The 18,620-nt window shown below is 44.4% G+C and overlaps 1 pseudogene; it reads left to right on the forward strand.

The window, feature by feature from the left end:
• Positions 1-5,220: 5,220 nt before the first annotated feature.
• On the forward strand, positions 5,221-8,072 carry LOC109751188 (coniferyl alcohol acyltransferase-like; annotated as a pseudogene).
• Positions 8,073-18,620: the final 10,548 nt, after the last annotated feature.

Consider the following 18,620-nt stretch of genomic DNA (forward strand, 5'->3'; position numbering starts at 1 on the left):
CGGGGAAGGGTTTTTCGTGTTACGGTACAATCCTATACTAATGGGATGTGGTATGGATTGTTGGCATTGGTGTCCATCAGTTGTTGTACAAACACAATACATGCCAGTTGCTCTTAGATTCTTGCAAGCACATGAACAAATTTGGCGTACCTCTTATTGACCGGGTAGGCAACCGAGAAGAAGACGACGAGCAGTACCCAGACTATGGGTGTCACCTTTAGCCCCATAACCGGCCGTGCCCCGGCACCATCGTACCACCGCCGCCGCCGGAATCGAATCACTGCACCCGCGCGCCTATCGCGCCGCAACCCACCTCATGAGCAATTGAGCAGGCAGGCTCGGTCATCAAGCCAATCTTCTCCGCGAGAAAAGGAAAGGTGAGGATTAGTGCTGCTGCTCTCCCCAATTTGAATCTTTGCTCCTCCTGCTCTCCCCTGTCGACGGCGTAGAATCGATGACCAGGTGAGGATTTGTGCCACTGCAGGCCAGGGTTTCTGCCATGTCATGCAGGCAGGCACCAAATCGACGGGCAGGGATGGGGGAAAGGTGAAGACTTTTTATTTTTATTTTTTGAGGTATAAGGTAGAAAAAGATGGAGGCAAGAAAGTCGGTTCAGTTCGCAGCAAGCGAGCGAAGGAATAACCACCAACCCAACTGCCTAACCGCCTACTTGAAGTCCAACTCGCGTCAATAAATCAGCACGACTCGGGGATCGGCGTCTCCCGCAAACCACGAACTTTGCCAAAGAACAATCGAAGAAGCCATGGACATCACCGTGGCCCCCACGAATGACGAAGACCTAGTCCGCGTCCTGCGCTTGCTGCGGTGGGGTCAGAAGACGCCCCGTGGGTGAACAAGCGCGACCTGTATGCCGACATCCCGGAGGTGGTGACCGCGGCCTGCAAGGCCACTCCCGATGGCGGTGCGAGGCCGGTCTTCTACATCTTAACGGGCCTCCGTTCCAAGGGCGGTAGGAGCATGAAGGGGAGTGTCCTGCTAGTTCCTAGTGACGCGCCACTTGAGAAGACCGCCTTCTGCATGGACGGCCAAACAGTATGCATTTTGTCCATCTTCGAGTAGACCGCCTTCTTGGCTTCCTTTGGAACGAAATTGCGTGAGTATGTAGTAGGTAGGCCTTCTGGCGCCATTAGGAGTGGGGTTGCAGGTGGCGTTGAACATGTTATGCCGCAGCCACAGATCCACGAAGGCATCATCCGGTTCTAGCGCAACAAGCGGAGGACGATAATTAACTTGTCGTGGGCGGGGCCACCATGATTTCGATGTCCTCAACATCAAGGGTTCTCCGTTGTTTGAGCTCGAAGTCACCGACAACAATCTCCACCATGGGGCACCGAGCTCCAAGAATTCAAATAATAGTTTTATATTGAACTTTTATACTTATTTATATTTTTAAGTTTTGTGTTATTAAATATTAATTATAACATTTTAAACATCTATGGTTGAAAAGTGCAAACACACCATGTTAAATAAAATAAGTTATTTTTCCTTTTGGAGGAGATGTTTGTTTAAACATTGTACAATCGTATGAGCTCACATACACGCACATACACTCATTCTTTTAAAAAATAAAGTAAGATTCCATTAAGCTTGAAAAAAGATGAATCGTACGACTGCGCAAATTAAGTTATGGCCCTTACTTCAATTATATTGTATGCATATGTATATTTAATATTTTTGTGCCAGTTGAAGAAAATCTTGATAGTGTTTTCTAGTGTATGATTAGGTGCGAGCAAATATAGAAAATTAGAGTATATTTTCATCTAATGGTTTGCATGTTCTTATATTTATATAGCAGTTTATCATTATTATTTTGAATAGATAAAAATGAACGGATGACCCTGAGAAACTAGTGAACCAAGTGATAAAGCCCGAGAGGCTTAAAATCCGCAACTAGTTGCGTCCTTAGTCCTTACCCAATGTTGCTTGTGTGACCTTACTGACTTCTATAAAAATGTGAAACAACACATGTATATAGGTTTGTACATATATTTTGCATATTTGCAAATTTCCCATCCAAAAAATATAATCATTTATGTCCTTCACAAGAAAAATAAAGTAATATGTAAATAATAGAGGATATTGTTCACTCTTTTTTCCGTGCTTTTGGTCATGGCACAAATAGTTATACTTTTAGATTACATTTTTAGGTGCACATATCATACACCTATTTTGCATCAAGAATTGAGAATGTAAACTTGTGAACCCTGGTTATCATTTGAGCCTATTGAGCATATTTTATCAAGAACTTCTGTTTTATTTAGAATTGCATGTGACATTACGGCCAAGTGCTGAAGATCTGGCATTTTTATATGTTTTCTAAAAATACAATACGAACAAGTTGAAAGTTTTACGACATCCGTGCTGGAAGGGAAGTGTGTGTGCATTCACATGATACAATTTTCATTTTCTGAATGTAGACTTCGCAACGAGAAATGAATGGGTTTCTTTTTCAAACATAACAACATAAAACCAAAAAAATCATAGAGAAAAAATAAAAATAAGAACGAGTGCACGTGTCAAATGGGCCGGTCAACTTTTGTTATAGTTGATGTTTTGGCAAGATAAGATTTTATTTTGGTATGAGTAGGAGAAGGCAAGGAAAATTTGGATTTAGTTAAGATTTCATCAAGATTTGATGTGGATGAGTTAATGCATGACGTTGTTTTGGGAAAGTGACGACATGATTGAGTCAAATGGACCGGCCCAATCCGGCTGTGCTTTAGCAAAAGATTGCATGTAGGAGGCTTGTGGGCGTAATATAAGGTTTGTGTGAGGTGAGGCAAGACTACAACTACCCTTTTAGGAATAGAGACTAAAAACTTTATAAGTTTTCTTAAGATAATGATACTATTTCTAGGTCAATATATATTTTATGGTTTTGCTGCTTCTATACCTATTGTACTCGCACTTAATCAGTCATGTGTTAATTGGATCTTGTCTTATGTGTCCGTGTTGCTAATTTGGCATCCAATGTTGCCCCGGTAGAGGTACTACTAGAACGCACATGCGTTCTCACAGGCCAACAAATGGATCTATCACGGGTCCATTAACTTCATCTCTTTGATCGTTGTGTTATTACTACATTATGTTGTCACCCCACTCCAAATCCACCTGGTGTTCCCTCCAAATCTATCAAAATGTTAAGTCTCATCATCCCTAACACATGGACTAAGAAATGAATAGAAGCCACTTCGCTCCGAATCTATATCGCCACCCAACTCAATGTTCACATATGTTTTCTCCAAGTTCGCCAAATTTCCATAGGCATTCCACCTTCTCTAACTTTGAATATCTTCCAACATTCGTCATCCACTCCCTCCTTAAAGTTACGTGGAGTTAAGTTTTAGGGAAGGGTTGGGTGTAACAACCTTGAACTCCTCAAAATTTGAGTTGAATTTGGAGGTTCTGTTGAGGACTTCAATTTTAGGGGGGGGGGGGGGTGCTATATATGCCTTACTCCTCATAGTATGTTACCATATTTAATCAATAAACTTTATGTCCAGTCTCAGCGGATAACAGTTCAGTAATTTATTGTCGGGTCTCCTGTAATCTCTGCCCTCACACTAACTGCATCGAAGAAAGGATGGAAATAAAAGAAATTGAACCAAACACAATTGATACTGCAACAAAACTACACATTGACGCGACTATTTTTTGGATTGCACATATCAAATATAATGCATCTTTTTAAAACTTCGGCAAATTTATGAGATGGTCCTCATGTACCATAGAAAGTCTCTCTTAAGTTCTTACATCGAGTCTATATACATATCTACTTTAGTAACCAGTAAGATCTCATTTTAATTAACAAACAGTGATTACATTTATATGCCTCAAATCCACCAAAGAAATATTGCCAAAACAAATATGGAATTTTCCAAAAATTACAAGACATAAAAAATACATATTCTAAGGCTACTTTTAGCTAAAGCAGTTGGCAGCTGTAATAATCAAGCCATCTTAGTTCTCACTTTTCACTGGCACATACATCCATCCTCAGATCCCCTGCAGTATGTAGTGAGGCAAATAGAAGCATGTTCAATACATACATATATATTTTGACTGGCATTTATTTTGCACGTGCAATGTGCATTGACTGACATTAATCAATTAAAGTACTTTAAAGGCCTACTAAAAATAGTAACACTCTTTAAATTAACCTGCTATATGTCCCAAGAATGAGGAGTAGTATTGAAATAAACTATATATAGTTCATAAATTTTGTCGTTTGTAAATTGAAAATTATAGAGTTTGCATTAAAAAAACTGAGACCAAGGCATAAATGAAACTTATTAGAGAAAAAGCTACCAAGACCCTTCTTTATAGACTAATACAAATGCCCGTGCGTTGCAACGGGCAAGAATATCACAAAACTTGCTTCGTGTACATTACGTGTCATTTTTATATCCAATTCAGATAAACATCGGTGATAAGGTTACCCTAACATCCTTCATCTCATGGAACAGTACAGGTGCGTGGACATGGAATAGTCTGTCAATCAGTTTTATATTTTGCTTTTGAGAAAACACGGATATTTCTTTACTATTTTTATCAAATTGTACATTTTGTGAAGTTTTGAAGTTTTTATTTGAATTAGAACATGTTTTAAAGCCGAATTGTTTTTGAAGCCATGTTTTTTATCAAAAAATATGTTTTTTTCTAATTTTGTGGACAATTTTAAATGTAATTTGGGACTTTTTTTGAAAATTTGGGGCTTTTTTTAAAAGCAGGAACGTATTTAAAAATGTGAATATTCTTTGAAAGCAAGAACAATTTGAAACATCTTTTGTCTTGAAAAAGCACACCCGCTCAGTGTCCGTGGTTAAAAAAGGATTGTTGGTACCTGGACTATGATGTATTGAGTTGAGAAAGTCGTATGATGTGCTCCCTGGCTCCTACTTCAGCTTAAAACTAACACCGGGTGCAAAAGGAGTAGTGTATGTGTATTTAGTGGGGTATACAGATGATGGAATTGTTGTATACTATTCAAAAGTTTATTAACAAATCCAGTTTTCTAAAATTTTCAAAACATTTGAATGCAAACAGATCTTTACTATGTTGGATTTTTTTAGAGATAGTTGGTTGTTTGGTTTGAAGAGTTTTTTTATAGCAAATATGCACTTGTATTGCAACGGGGGAGAAAATTGATGTGTCCATCAAAACACCCATAAGCGGAGAACAGCGAGGCCACGGAGGCGCATGCCCAAGTATAGAAGAAATGCATATCCTATTTCAATGTTCATTACTGCAGTGCATGCATCGATTGGTCAGTTTCTCTTTAACCCTGAGAACCAACTTTTGGATGGATGGTTAGAAGGACAGTAATACCTTGACAACCCCAAGAATTGAAACCGAAGTTTGACGCTTTGATGTCTCATAAAGGCCAAGCATCTTTTCGTGAGAGACGACGTTTGCGTCAATGGCGAGACGTTCATTGTGACTTCATCAATCTCAAGACCCCTCAGCTCAATCTTTGTAGGGGTGAGTGTATGTACGTGTTTGTGAGCGCTTGCGTGTGTCGTCTCTTTCTCAAAAGAAGGTTCCCTTTAACCTTTGTATGTAGCAATTAAATGTGTCATGCATTGCATTGAAAAAAAATCATCGCAAGTGTTTAGTGACTCATTCATGATTGTAGGATTTTTTGTGTCCGCAATTAATATTTTTTTATGAAGTTACATTTATGTCTTTCGATGACACGTCCTTCAGCATCGCACTATCACTAGATGGAAGAGTAGTGGTGCATTGAAGTGGGATTGTTTATATGCAACTTTTTATTAATATTTGAAAGAAAACAAGTTTTTACTATGTTTTTTCCTAGAAAATGTTGGTTGTTTGGTTTGCAAAATGATATTTTCTTCCTTTGTTATTGCACTTGGGCCAAAAGCAAGAATTTCACATAGATGATAGGCTATTTCTCTAAAAAACACATGCACTTGGAAGAGACGCACGCACACCTCTCTTCCGTTCCCCATCGCAATAAGAAAACAATTTCCTCATTGTTTCGGGCTACAACGTAGATGTTCGTGGGCGAAATATGTATACTTGTGGAACTTCAACCCACCACGAGCAGACCCGCATAAAAACAGGAAATAAGGCAGGAGCCAGCGTGGTGCTCAGATTAATTGTTGGAGACGTTCATTGTGACTTCATCAATCTCAAGACCCCTCAGCTCAATCTTTGTAGGGGTGAGTGTATGTACGTGTTTGTGAGCGCTTGCGTGTGTCGTCTCTTTCTCAAAAGAAGGTTCCCTTTAACCTTTGTATGTAGCAATTAAATGTGTGATGCATTGCATTGAAAAAAAATCATCGCAAGTGTTTAGTGACTCATTCATGATTGTAGGATTTTTTGTGTCCGCAATTAATATTTTTTTATGAAGTTACATTTATGTCTTTCGATGACACGTCCTTCAGCATCGCACTATCACTAGATGGAAGAGTAGTGGTGCATTGAAGTGGGATTGTTTATATGCAACTTTTTATTAATATTTGAAAGAAAACAAGTTTTTACTATGTTTTTTCCTAGAAAATGTTGGTTGTTTGGTTTGCAAAATGATATTTTCTTCCTTTGTTATTGCACTTGGGCCAAAAGCAAGAATTTCACATAGATGATAGGCTATTTCTCTAAAAAACACATGCACTTGGAAGAGACGCACGCACACCTCTCTTCCGTTCCCCATCGCAATAAGAAAACAATTTCCTCATTGTTTCGGGCTACACCGTAGATGTTCGTGGGCGAAATATGTATACTTGTGGAACTTCAACCCACCACGAGCAGACCCGCATAAAAACAGGAAATAAGGCAGGAGCCAGCGTGGTGCTCAGATTAATTGTTGGTGACGCACGAACAAATTCACAGGTGCAAACGAACTAGTAGTAGTGGATTTCTGCAGTTCATCCTCCCTCAGACTCCTCGCGGAGCCATGCCGTCGAGGCCATGGGCCGTGCAACCGTGCCACGCCCTCCCGTGCATCTTGCTTGCGTCAACAGGGTTTCTTCGTTCGTTCCATTCCAATGCCGCTTGTGGATTTGTGTAGGTCGTATGTATATAAACCGGCAAGATCAGTTGTAGCGGAGCAATGTGGGATTATTTAACAGTAGCAAGTTTAGGCTAGCATGACATAAGTGACGGTTTGCATGCGGATGGGCTAGACTAAAGCAAGCCCAATGCAGCGAGCATGCTACCAGGCCCAATGCAACGAGCGCGAGTCAAAAACAAACTTTTTTGTTAGTACCACATCGGTTAATTTATAAAACGTGATATCTTTTGCTAAAAACTAACAATAAAATGGCAGAGGTTCGTGTGTGCTAGTCTTGAGCCCGAGAACGGTGAAGGCGTCTGTTACCCTTGCGGCGGCACCATGCGTCATCGCTGTCTCCAACCTCGACTTGCTGCCTCAGAGCATCCCCAACTTGCTCTTATGCGCCTACCCTAGGCCCAAGGCCGGCCACACCGAACCACAACCACTCGGTGTGCACGCCCATGCGCCCCGCCGTCGTACAGCCCGTCGCTAGGCGAGGCGTTTACGGCGTTCAAGAGGGAGCACCTCGTCAACGCTCTCACCACCGAGAGCTCCTTCGTTACCTCGAGAAGCTGGCAAGCTGCGCGCGCAGGCGAGCCGGAGCCGGGCGGACGGCGAGGCCACCCGCCTCGAGGCGCGGTCCGTGTACCTGTGGAAGGCCTTGGCCGCCGTCGTGGGCGCATCCGACAAGAACTGCCGCATGAGCTGGTGGGTGGACGGGTGGCGCCGTCTCACCGCGCCGAGGTACAAGGCAGTGATGCGCAACTACGTCGGCAACGTCACGACGTTAGCTGTGGCCGAGGCGAGCGTGGAGGGCGTCCGCGGGCGGCCACTCCCAGACATCGCGTCGGCGGTGCACGAGTCGAACAAGTCCAAGGCTATGGACGACCACTTCCAGCAGCTGGTGGAGGAGCATAGGGCTGCCAAATACGTCGAGAGGGCCACTGTCGGGCTGGGTAGCCCGGTGTTGGCCGTGACATCGTTCACGTCCTTCAGCTTTGACACCGACTTCGGCTTCGGGCACGCCGCATAGACGGTACGAGACTGCGACGGCTTCGTGCAGATCATCGCGCGCCCAGGAGGCGACGGCTGGCTCCTCACTATGTACGTGTGGCCCAGGCTGGCCGCCGCCCTCGACTCCGACGAGCAGCGCATCTTCAAGCCTCTCACCGCTGACTATGTATATCGGCCTCAATCAGTATAGCCGGCTCTGAATCTGATCGCCCATTCATGCATGCATGCATGTATGTATGTCGTTGTTGTCTGTAGCTTCCCAGCTTGATTTATGTATCTGGTCATGAAGAGAAACATGTTTTACCCTGATTGTTGCGCTGGCCACCGCCGCGGCCGCACTTGCACTGGCCGGTCCGATCGGGCGAAGCCGAGCCTGCCGGCGACTGGTGCGGGGGACGCGGCTGGGTCGGCACCGAAGGTGGCGGGGCAGGAGCGCTGTGTGAGTTCTTCGGCCGGCGCTCCTCGAGGCGAAGGTACGCCATAGCCTTCTCGTAAGACGGCGTGCCGGCTTAGGTAGCACCGCGGCAGGAGGAATAGATGGCGGTGGCGGCTACTCTAGCTCTGAGTACTCAAGCGACGACGGCGTTGTCCATGGAGCAGAGGTTGCGGATGGCGCATATTTGGGTGGCGAACCCTACCACAAGCCATCAGTGGATGCATGGAATCGGCGGTGTGATGTAAGTTCTGCCCATTCTTCCTTTTCTGCTTACTCAAAATGGGGATTAGGGTTAGGGTTTACTGTCCTACTCTTTCTGTTGACTCCAAATGGGGATTAGGGCTAGCTAGGCACCACTGTTCTTTAACTGAAAATGTGCATTAGGCATATGGTTAGGTTGTACTGATGTGTTAACTGAAATTGTTTACTAGGCTTAGGGTAAACTGATTTTGTGTTCTGTTAAGACAAAATATGAGTTAGTGTGTTGGATAGTTTAAAATTTCTTTGATTTGTAGTTTTTGTGTTGACTGAAATTGTTGACTAGGCTTAGGGTAAATTGTTCATTCTTTTGTGTTATATTAAGACAAAATGTTAACTAGGGTACTGAATAGTTGAAATATTCTTTGTTTTGTAGTTTGTATGATGACATTTGGAAGGTTAGGATCCATTTTGATGCTGGAGAAAATTTGGAGAGGAAGCTCTGCAATTCAGATGTAACATATCTGAATATAGTTGCACGATGGAAACCCAAGGATTTAGTGTATATGATTTACCGTATCACATTGAGACTCTAGGCTTAGGGGAGCAAGGGTTGCAATTGGTAGAGAATACTGCTCAATTGCAAATGATAAAGACGCAGAATAAGGAGAATATGCTGCTTAATTTGTAGTTAGGGCATGTCCACCCCCTGTTAGTGAATTTCAGAGGCAAGAATTGTCCCCAGTTATGTGTCAAGGTCTATTGTATATGATGTGAGTGAGACTCCTATCCTACTTGTTGATCAGCAAGGAGTTGTCTTTGAAAGTCAGCTCATGGTCCTGCTGTTTGCACACAAGAAAGCAGGAATGTTAAAGGCAAGTTGAAAGTTGTTTTGGAAGTAGAAGAAGAAGATGGATATGAGGGATATGAGGGCAGTGGTGCTTCTGCCTCTGATTCTACCATTTAGGGTTTAGGGTGCCTCGGCGTCGACAAAACCAATGATGCCTACAAGTTAGGGTTTAGGGTACCTCTGCGTCGATGGAAGAAATGATGCCTACTCCAAAACTAAGCTTATAGGATAGGGTGCTTCTTTCTTTGTTCAAATTTTACTTGCACTATAAAAAAACCACAACAAAACCAAAGCATCAACTATATCTGATCTAAAGCATGATAGCTCACAAATCAAAGATCAACCATTGTTCAACATATGTGATCCAAAACATATTATAACATAGCACAAAATACTTAGTGGAGCTCAACATATTATAGCATACACAACCATGGTTCACAATACATAGTGGAGTTCAAATCATAGCACAAAATACTTAGTGGAGTTCGCGATGGCCGAGGCGAGGGCGTCCGTGGGCGGCCACTCCCGGACATCACGCCGGCAGTGCGCGCGTCGATCGGGTCCAAGAATACCGACAAGCATTTCCAGCAGCTCGTTGATCGGGTGGAGGAGCACAGGGCCTCCAATTATGTCGAGACAGCCACCGTCGGGCTCGGAAGCCTTGTGCTGGCCGTGACATCGTTCACATCCTTCAGCTTCGACACCGACTTCGGCTTGGGGCGCACCGCGCTAGTGATGCCCACGTCCAAGGACGGTGTGAAACTCTGTGACGGCTTCGTGCAGATCATCGCTCACCTAGGAGGCGACAACTGGCTCCTTACAATGCACATGCGGCCCAGGCTAGCCGCCGCCCTCGACTCCGACGAGTGGCGCATCTTCAAGCCTCTCACCACTGACTATATCGGCCTCAATCAGTATAGCCAGCTCTGAATATGATCGCCCATGTATGCATGTCGTTGTTGTCTCTTGCTTCCCAGCTTGATTTATTATGTATCTGGTCATGAGGATACGCGCGGTCGGTGGACGGTGTGGGCCGGCGAAGGGATTGATAGGTTTGCTACTACCAGAGAGGGAGGACAGGGGAGAGAAGTCCATCGGGTGAGCGGAAGCGGAGGGGTCCGGCGGCTAGGGTTTTGGTTGGGTTTAGGGTTTAGGTGCAACGGTGGCCGGGTTGGTGGAAGGAAGATGTGGAGAGGAGGGGCTGTGTATGCGGTACTTGGAGGGAGCAGCGGTCGGAGGTGGTGTAGTGGCGCAGGATGGGTGACAGCAACAGAGTACGGCGGCACGGGTGGGTTGGCAGCGGGGTGGAGCAGCGGCGTGAGGTAGGAGAGAGATGGGGGATAGCGGTGGCGCGGTTTCGGGAGGGAAGCAGCGATGGCGGCGGCTTGGTGAAAGTGGCGGCGGTGCGGTTTCGGGCAGGAAGCAGCGGTGGCGGCGGCTTGGTGAAAGCGGCGGCGCCGCGGTTTCGGGAGGGAAGCAGCGGTGGCGGCGGCGCAGTTTCGGGAGGGAAGCGGCGGTGGGGCAGCGTGGTTTCGGGGGGGGGGGAGCAGCGGTGGCGGCTTCATGAATGTGGCGGCGGCGCGGTTTCGGGAGGAAAGCAGCAGTGGCGGCGGCTTGGTGAAAGCGGCGGCAGCTTTTGTTAGATCGAAGTTAGGGTGATACCATGTAGATAGATGATAGGATGCAATTCATGTATACTAACGGACATCTAGTGCCAATATATATATATGTATATGGAGACGTCACGTCGAAGACTAAAACCCTGACACGCTAGAAATTAGATGGACGGAGATTAGGGTACAAGTCTGTACATGTGTAGGACATACATGTCGGGCGCTCAACATTAGTGATGATAAAGTCAGTTGTGCTCTACTAAGGTTGTAGAGCTCATCAGAAATGTACCCTCACCTCAAAGTCTCTGAAGTATGTACCCTGTTATTTGAAGAAGAAAAACAGTACTGCATATACACTAAACAACAGTTCAATGGGTTTCTCCATGGACGCAGACCTGCGACTTGCCTCGTCCCAGGTGCAGTCGTCCCCGTGGATGTGACGATGGTGATCTACAGCGCCGACGACAATACATGAACGCATGTCGTTGCCCGCTGAGTGAGCGTGAGGGCTTGGCGTCGACAGAGAGGACATCAAACTGGTCCGAGGCTGTGGTGAACACCGACGGCGGCGACTCCGAGGGGCCGTTGCGGTCGTCGTCGTCGGACAGGTTGACGGTGGTGATGTCATGGATGCTGCACCGGCCCTTGTTGTCCTTTCCGCTAGAGGTGAGCCAAACGATCATGTTGCACTCCCAAACGGTCTGCAAATTAACCAACAGAAGAAGGATCGGATCAACGTTGAATGCACAATGCTGGAACAAACACAATGCTGGCTGGCGCATCGTGTTTTAGGGATCAACTAAACATGGCGGGCGCTCCTTTCTCAGCAAATTCGCCCCTTTTCTCTTACTACGCGTCTACCGGCAGACGTTTAGTAAACATCCATCACCTCGACAGCCGTCGGATCTTCGTGCGCGAGCCGTCCGATCTAGCTCCTCGCACGCGGCTCGTCGCCGTCCCGACACACTAATTCCTGAAACAATAAACCAGTTGCAGAAACAAAGGCCGCATTGCAGAAACAATCTTGAAACAATGATCGTGTTGCAGAAACAATTCCTGAAACAATGGCCGCGTTGCAGAAGCAATTCCTGAAACAATGGCTGTGTTGTAGAAACAACTACCATGTTGTAAAAATTTGGAGATTGCAGAAACAATTCCTGAAACAACAGCCGCGTTGCAAAAACAATTCTTGAAACAATGGCTGCGTTGCAGAAACAACTACCATGTTGCAGAAACTTTGAAAATCCACCCTCGAACACCCGCACACGAAAGTGGCGGTGCCTCCAGCATCTCTTTAGAAAAGCTCGGCTGTGGGTGTCTCCAACATCTCCGAGCAGGTCCCTGATTGTGTGGGTAATGGAGAAGGATGGGTCGCTGGGGAAGGAAGAAAGAAGGCAAAAGAAAACAAAAGATGTGGATGGGAGCAGTCGGAGGAGAAGATAAGGCAGGATGCAAAGCGGTGCACGCCCACTGGGACACGCGTCGCCCGTGACTCCGTGAGAGACGGCGAACGAGTGAGAGAAAATCCGCCGGTTGACACCAAGCGTTTTTCTTTCTCTCTTAGGGATCAACCTTTTTTTAGACAATCTTAGGGATCAACTAAGTCTTTTTTTGTTTTTTGCGGGGGAGGGATCAACTAAGCTAGTGGGCTGCCCAGCGTGCGCTTAGCTGTTGATGGGCCGGGACCGCTAGATTCACCGTCTCTTATTTAAAGAATAGTTTGCCTCAAAAAAAATTTAAAGAATAGTTGCTTCTCAACAAAAAATTAAAGAATAGTCCCCTAAAAAAATAGTACTAACATAAGAGTCTTAGTACCACGCGGCCAGTGGCGGAGCTTAGTGTAAACCAACAGTGGCTCGTTTCTACAATCTGTTCCGTAGCTAAAATAGGCTGCTGGAGGGCTACGCATCGCCGACGACGTGGTAACGAGCCAGATAGCGCTGGCTGATCGAGTCCGCCGAGTCAAACGCGTTCACGCATCAGCTGTACGCTGGTCCATCGGGTTCGCCGTATATAGACTATAGACGTATACGGTCAGTCTTTATTATTACTAGTCGTCTACCCGTACATTCGCACGGGCTAGCATATTTGTTCATGTACCCATTTATGTAAGTATTCATAACAATGGATGTAGATCTATTGTAAAAGTCGAGAATTTTTAAATTATTATTTTTGAACATCAGGATGTATGAAACACTGAGATTTAGTGCATAATTTGAAATGTGGAAGATTTATTTACCTGGGGATGTTACCTTTTTTATTGGTGATGGAATTATTGTTTTATCAATTAATCATTGTTCTCTTCATATTCTGTTGTTTCCACCAACCTAGTCATCCTTTTTTTTACATTGCCTATTTAGCCGACTTCTTACTGTGTTTGATTGTGGCCAATTCTTCTGCAACACTTGGACGTATTATATATTCAAATGTTAGAATTTGTTCTATCGATGATTCTTTTGTGTAGGATCTCGTGACCTCTGTAGTGAGACTGGAGAATATTTTTCTTTTAATGTAAAATAGTAGTATTTATTTGCAGTGAGTGGTGACGCCCATGTTGATTTGAAAAATAATGTCAGAAAGGTTAAACACATATATTTTTTATTTTTCTGGCAGGACTTGAATGCCGCTATTTTCATTGGCGTCAAGGTATGTTTAAATATTTATTACATCAATTTTAAGATATGACTGACACTAAACTTGCCTAGTAGAAAAAATATGAGGAAAACTACCAAGAGGTTAAGTTGACATCATATTTCGATCTCCTTTATTGGTCTTTCCACAGATAAATAGTGCAATGTACCACATTCTTGACCTCCTTAATACATATACACTCCAGGTTTGCAAACAACACTATCCAAATAAATTCGTTAGTACAAAGCATTATGTGTTCTTGTAAGATTCACATATCCAATTGGATAATTGGATGAGCATAAAATCGAAAGAACGGATCAAAGTGAAGAAAGCTACAGTTTCTGTTTGCAGGAAACAGAGCATGTAATGCTCCAAAACGACTTCACCACATTCTAACAAAATCAGAGGAGGCGCTACAGTTCACTGAGCCGAAGTACGTCACATGTTTTTGAATTCAATATCCTAACTGGATGTACAGCACCAAAAAGTCTCACCCATCCTAGTAATACGTATCTTTTGTTTTGCGGAAAATACGTATGTAGATAGATCTGAAACCAAAGAACACATATATTCAAAATCTCACTAATCGATTCCTCGGATGTACTTGCTCATTAGAGACCAAGTCGCAAATTGCTGGGCGCATAACATAAAAATACCCAAAGATGAAATCTACTCTATCCTCCTCCCTGCATACCAAGAGGAGGGTCGTGGGAAGTTCACACCGGTAGCATTGGGAAGAGTTTAGGATTTGCGGTTAATTGCGGGAGCCAGAGAGACCTACAGTGGAGACATCCCGAAGGAGATTGCATCATCGTGGTTGACTGGGGTCAGATATGGTCAATTTCTGAATTCAAGGGGAGGACACCCAGGGCTTACAACTCATGTTCGATCTCGCTACCCATTTAAGGGCCAGTTGTTGGACTAATAGGCATCCTTTTTTTAGGGGTGACTAATAGGCATCTGTTAAACTATTTTTGGTTGGGTTTTTAGAATAAGCTGGGTAGAGGGCAGCTTATTCTAGAAGCCCGAAGAAGTTACCAAATGAACTGGCCCAAAGTCATTTGGTGCTTCTACAAAAACATGAAAAATTTGAGTTTATTGTCATAAACATTCATTACAAAATATGGCATACAAATACAAAATATAGAGCACCATAGTAGAAATAGATAATACCTGTTCAACATTTGCATGCTGTACTGATGTTTCTTTTTTAGAGTCCACGAAAAAATATGATAAAACAATATAATCTTGGTAACTGTACTTGAAATTGTAGCCATTCCTTTTGTTTGTAATTTTTCCTTACATTTGCCACATCCTATTTAGTACTACAAATCTGATGTATTTATTGACTAAATCATTGCTTCTGCAGTATAGATCTTATTAGCTTCATCGCAGTTTAAACTAGCGCATAAACATACGGCAAAATAATATTAAAGTTAATAACAAATACCCGTTTTTCAGATTCATATGCAATTTCAGTTATTTCTTTTAGAGTTCTTCTATTATAGAGCATATACTCTTGAACTGTTCCATGGATTCTGACATACCAGCACACATCAGAGATCAGGCAGCCATGCAAAAGTAGTAGAAAGAGAGTGGCGTGGCTAAAAGGAAGAAGAATAGATGCAATAACTCGCAATTTCTTTTCCTTTGGATTCACCTTCTACGCTTTGATCCAATGTTGTTCCTTTTATTATGTAGATGTCTCAATCTCAAGCAATGGAAGTTTTTTCTCATCGAATGCATGCCAGAACATAATCCAAATTAAGCTGTCGCGGCATTGATGTCTCGATCTCAAGCGATGGGAGTTTTTTCTCATCGAACAGAGCACGCAGCCGTTCGACGGTGAATCGCTGGTGGTCACCATGATTAAAATAATACTCTAAATTTAGAATGCATGGCCAGAACATGAGCCAAATTAAGCTGTGGCGAAAAAAAATAAGCTGTGGCAGCATTGGGCTGTTGATGCAACGTCGAGCAAGAAGCACCTAAAACAGCTAATTTTTTTAAATAATACATTTTTTTATTAAATTACAGAAATATTACGCTGAAAAAATAATTTTCAAAAATAATACACCGTCGGCCCGCTGCAGGCCGACTGGACCTAATCGGCCCACAGCAGGCCGATCGGCTTGCTGCTGGCCGACTGCAGGCCCGGCTGGCACGCGGCGGCCTTTGATTGGGCTGGCAACGTCGCGAGGGGGAGGGAGTGGGCTGTCGGCGTGGGTGCGCCCCTGTCGGCCTACCGCGGGCCGATCGGCCAGCTGCTGGCCGACAGGGTGCTGCCACCTCGCGCGGCTGGCCGGCTGCTGCCTTATCCTCCCCTTCCTCCCTTCTTCTTCTCCCCTTCCTCCCTTCTTCTTCTGTTCTTTTCTGTTCTTACCTTCTCCTCTCTCTACACAAAAATGCCACCAATTTATACACCTAAATGAGCAAGTTTTCGCGATTTCGGCACCGTGAATGGATTCAACTCAGTTAGGGCAGCCAAAAGAGGTCTCGATCTACTGATGGGGTAGCTCGTGGTGGTCGTAGTGAGCATTTTGGTGGAGGTGGTGATGGTGAAGTTGGGGCAGTGTGGTGGTGGTGAAGTTGGGGCAGTGTGGTGGAGGTGAAGCTGTTGTTCGTCGTTCTTCGTTGGAGGCGGAGCACCGGCAGTTCGGTGGCCGCCGTTCGTCGTTCTTCGTTCGCACGCACGCTTCAAGGGTATATTTCAGCCCACATTTTATTTTTCGTAGGTGCTCCGGTAGTATTTGTTAATATGTTTCGATGTGAAATAAATTAGGTGTGCGATTATTGTTATTTGCCCCGGTAGTATACGTAAATATATTTAGATGTCAACTAATTAGTTGTGTAAAAATGTGTAGTTGCTCCGGTAATAATCCGTACTATATGTGGATGTCAAGTATTTAGGAGTGTCAATATTTGTAGTAGTTCCGAAAAAAGGTCCGTAATATAGGCAGTCCAGTCAAATATATTAATCTGTCAATATTTGTAGTTGCTACGGCAAATATTTGTAATATACTTATAGGTGTGTGAATTGTATTAGTTGCTCCGTTAATATTCTGTAATATATGGCTAGGCAATATATAGACATGTCTAATATTTGTTAGTGGGGATATTAAGTTGTTGCTTAATACTTGTATTTCGTTGTTGAAAAAAAAATAGGTGAGTCGAGATGTCCGATGTAGTGAAGTTCAGATTTTACTACGGTCCTGGTACTGTCCAAACAACTGAGTTGGGAGCAGATCTGAGTGAATTTACTCACATAGAGGTGCCGATGAGCGCACCACAAACATGGTCTGTCAGTCAGTTGAAAGAATGGATTGCGGCAAGTTTAGGTCTTGATACTGAAACACACACCGTCGGTGTTCATGCATTGTGGACACGGTCAAGTTCAAAAATTTACTTTTATTTGAGGCCAATAGAGGGAGACTCCGATTGGGTGCGGTGGTTACAAGGTTGTGAACGAAGGGGATGCAATCCTGTTGCTTTAGTGCTTCCCGTCGTGAAGGAGGTCACTGCACATGAAGGAGAGTGTGGCTACGAAGGACAGAGCAGTCAGGTAGAAGGAGGAAATGCTTATGGTTACGAACAAGGACAGAGCAGTCAGGTAGAAGGAGGAAATGCTTATGGTTATGAACCAGGGCAGAGTAGTCAGGTAGAAGGAGGAAATGCCGATGGTGATTACAATGGCGAGGTGGACGCTGACGAGGTAGATGGGCACATGCAGAACCAGATGGAAGAAGAAGACACCGATGTTGAAAGGGGTCATGCCGATGATTCTGACGAGTCAGATGAAGAAGAAAATGCAGAGGAGGTCCCGAATCCTGCATGGTGGAATCATGACTTATCATCTGCAATGACCGTGAATGATGGACATGATTCAGCCTGGCAATATCACCAGAACAATATTGCGACGGGTGCTATGTATCCGAACAAGCAAGCCCTGAAGGATGCAATAATTAATTGGGCAATGTCCACGCAAAGGGTTTTCACAGCTCAGGTGTCCAGTCAGAAATTCCTGACAATGGTATGCAAGAACGCAGATTGTCCTGCCAGGGTGCACGGCTTTCTCCCTAAGTATGGCACAAGTTGGGTGATAAGTGACTTAGTTAATCACACTTGTCTTATTCCCTGCATCCCTCAAGATCATGCCAACCTTTCATCCACGCTTATTGCTCGATTGTTTTACGATGAGATAGTGCAGGGCAAAGCTATGGAAGTGAAGGCAGTCCAGACAAAAGTCTTCGCCAGGTTCAAGTACAGAATTTCTTATGGCAAGGCATGGAGGGCTAAGCATGCGGCGCTTGAGAGGAGATTTGGTTCTTATTTTGATGCATATGACTCTGTTGTCCACCTCCTCCACACCCTGCAGCAGCGAAATCCAGGCACCTATATCGATATCCAAGACATGTTCATGCCAGAGTTCCCAACTGTGAGGGTGTTGCATCGTCTCTTCTTCTCTTTCGGTGTATGCATCGAAGCTTTCAGGCATTGCCGACCGGTGATATGTGTTGACGGTAATTTTCTCACAGGCAAGTACAAGGGTCAGATCCTGACAGCCATAGGTCAAGACGGCCAAAATCAAGTCGTCCCACTGGCATTTGCTTTTGTGGAGAGTGAGAACATTGAAAGTTGGACATGGTTCTTCAGGCAGTTGAAAATATCAGTTGTGAAGGAGAAGCCCAATGTGTGCATCCTTCATGACAGGCATGCAGGTATACTCAGTGCGATAAGGACACTGACAAACCCAGGCCCTGAGGAACAAGTTCCATGGCAGGACTTGTAGAGCCGTTGGTGCATGCGCCATCTGGGGGCTAATTTCTTCTCGCAGTTTAG

Source organism: Aegilops tauschii, chromosome 3, assembly GCF_002575655.3.
Source record: "Aegilops tauschii subsp. strangulata cultivar AL8/78 chromosome 3, Aet v6.0, whole genome shotgun sequence".
Lineage (NCBI taxonomy): Eukaryota > Viridiplantae > Streptophyta > Magnoliopsida > Poales > Poaceae > Aegilops > Aegilops tauschii.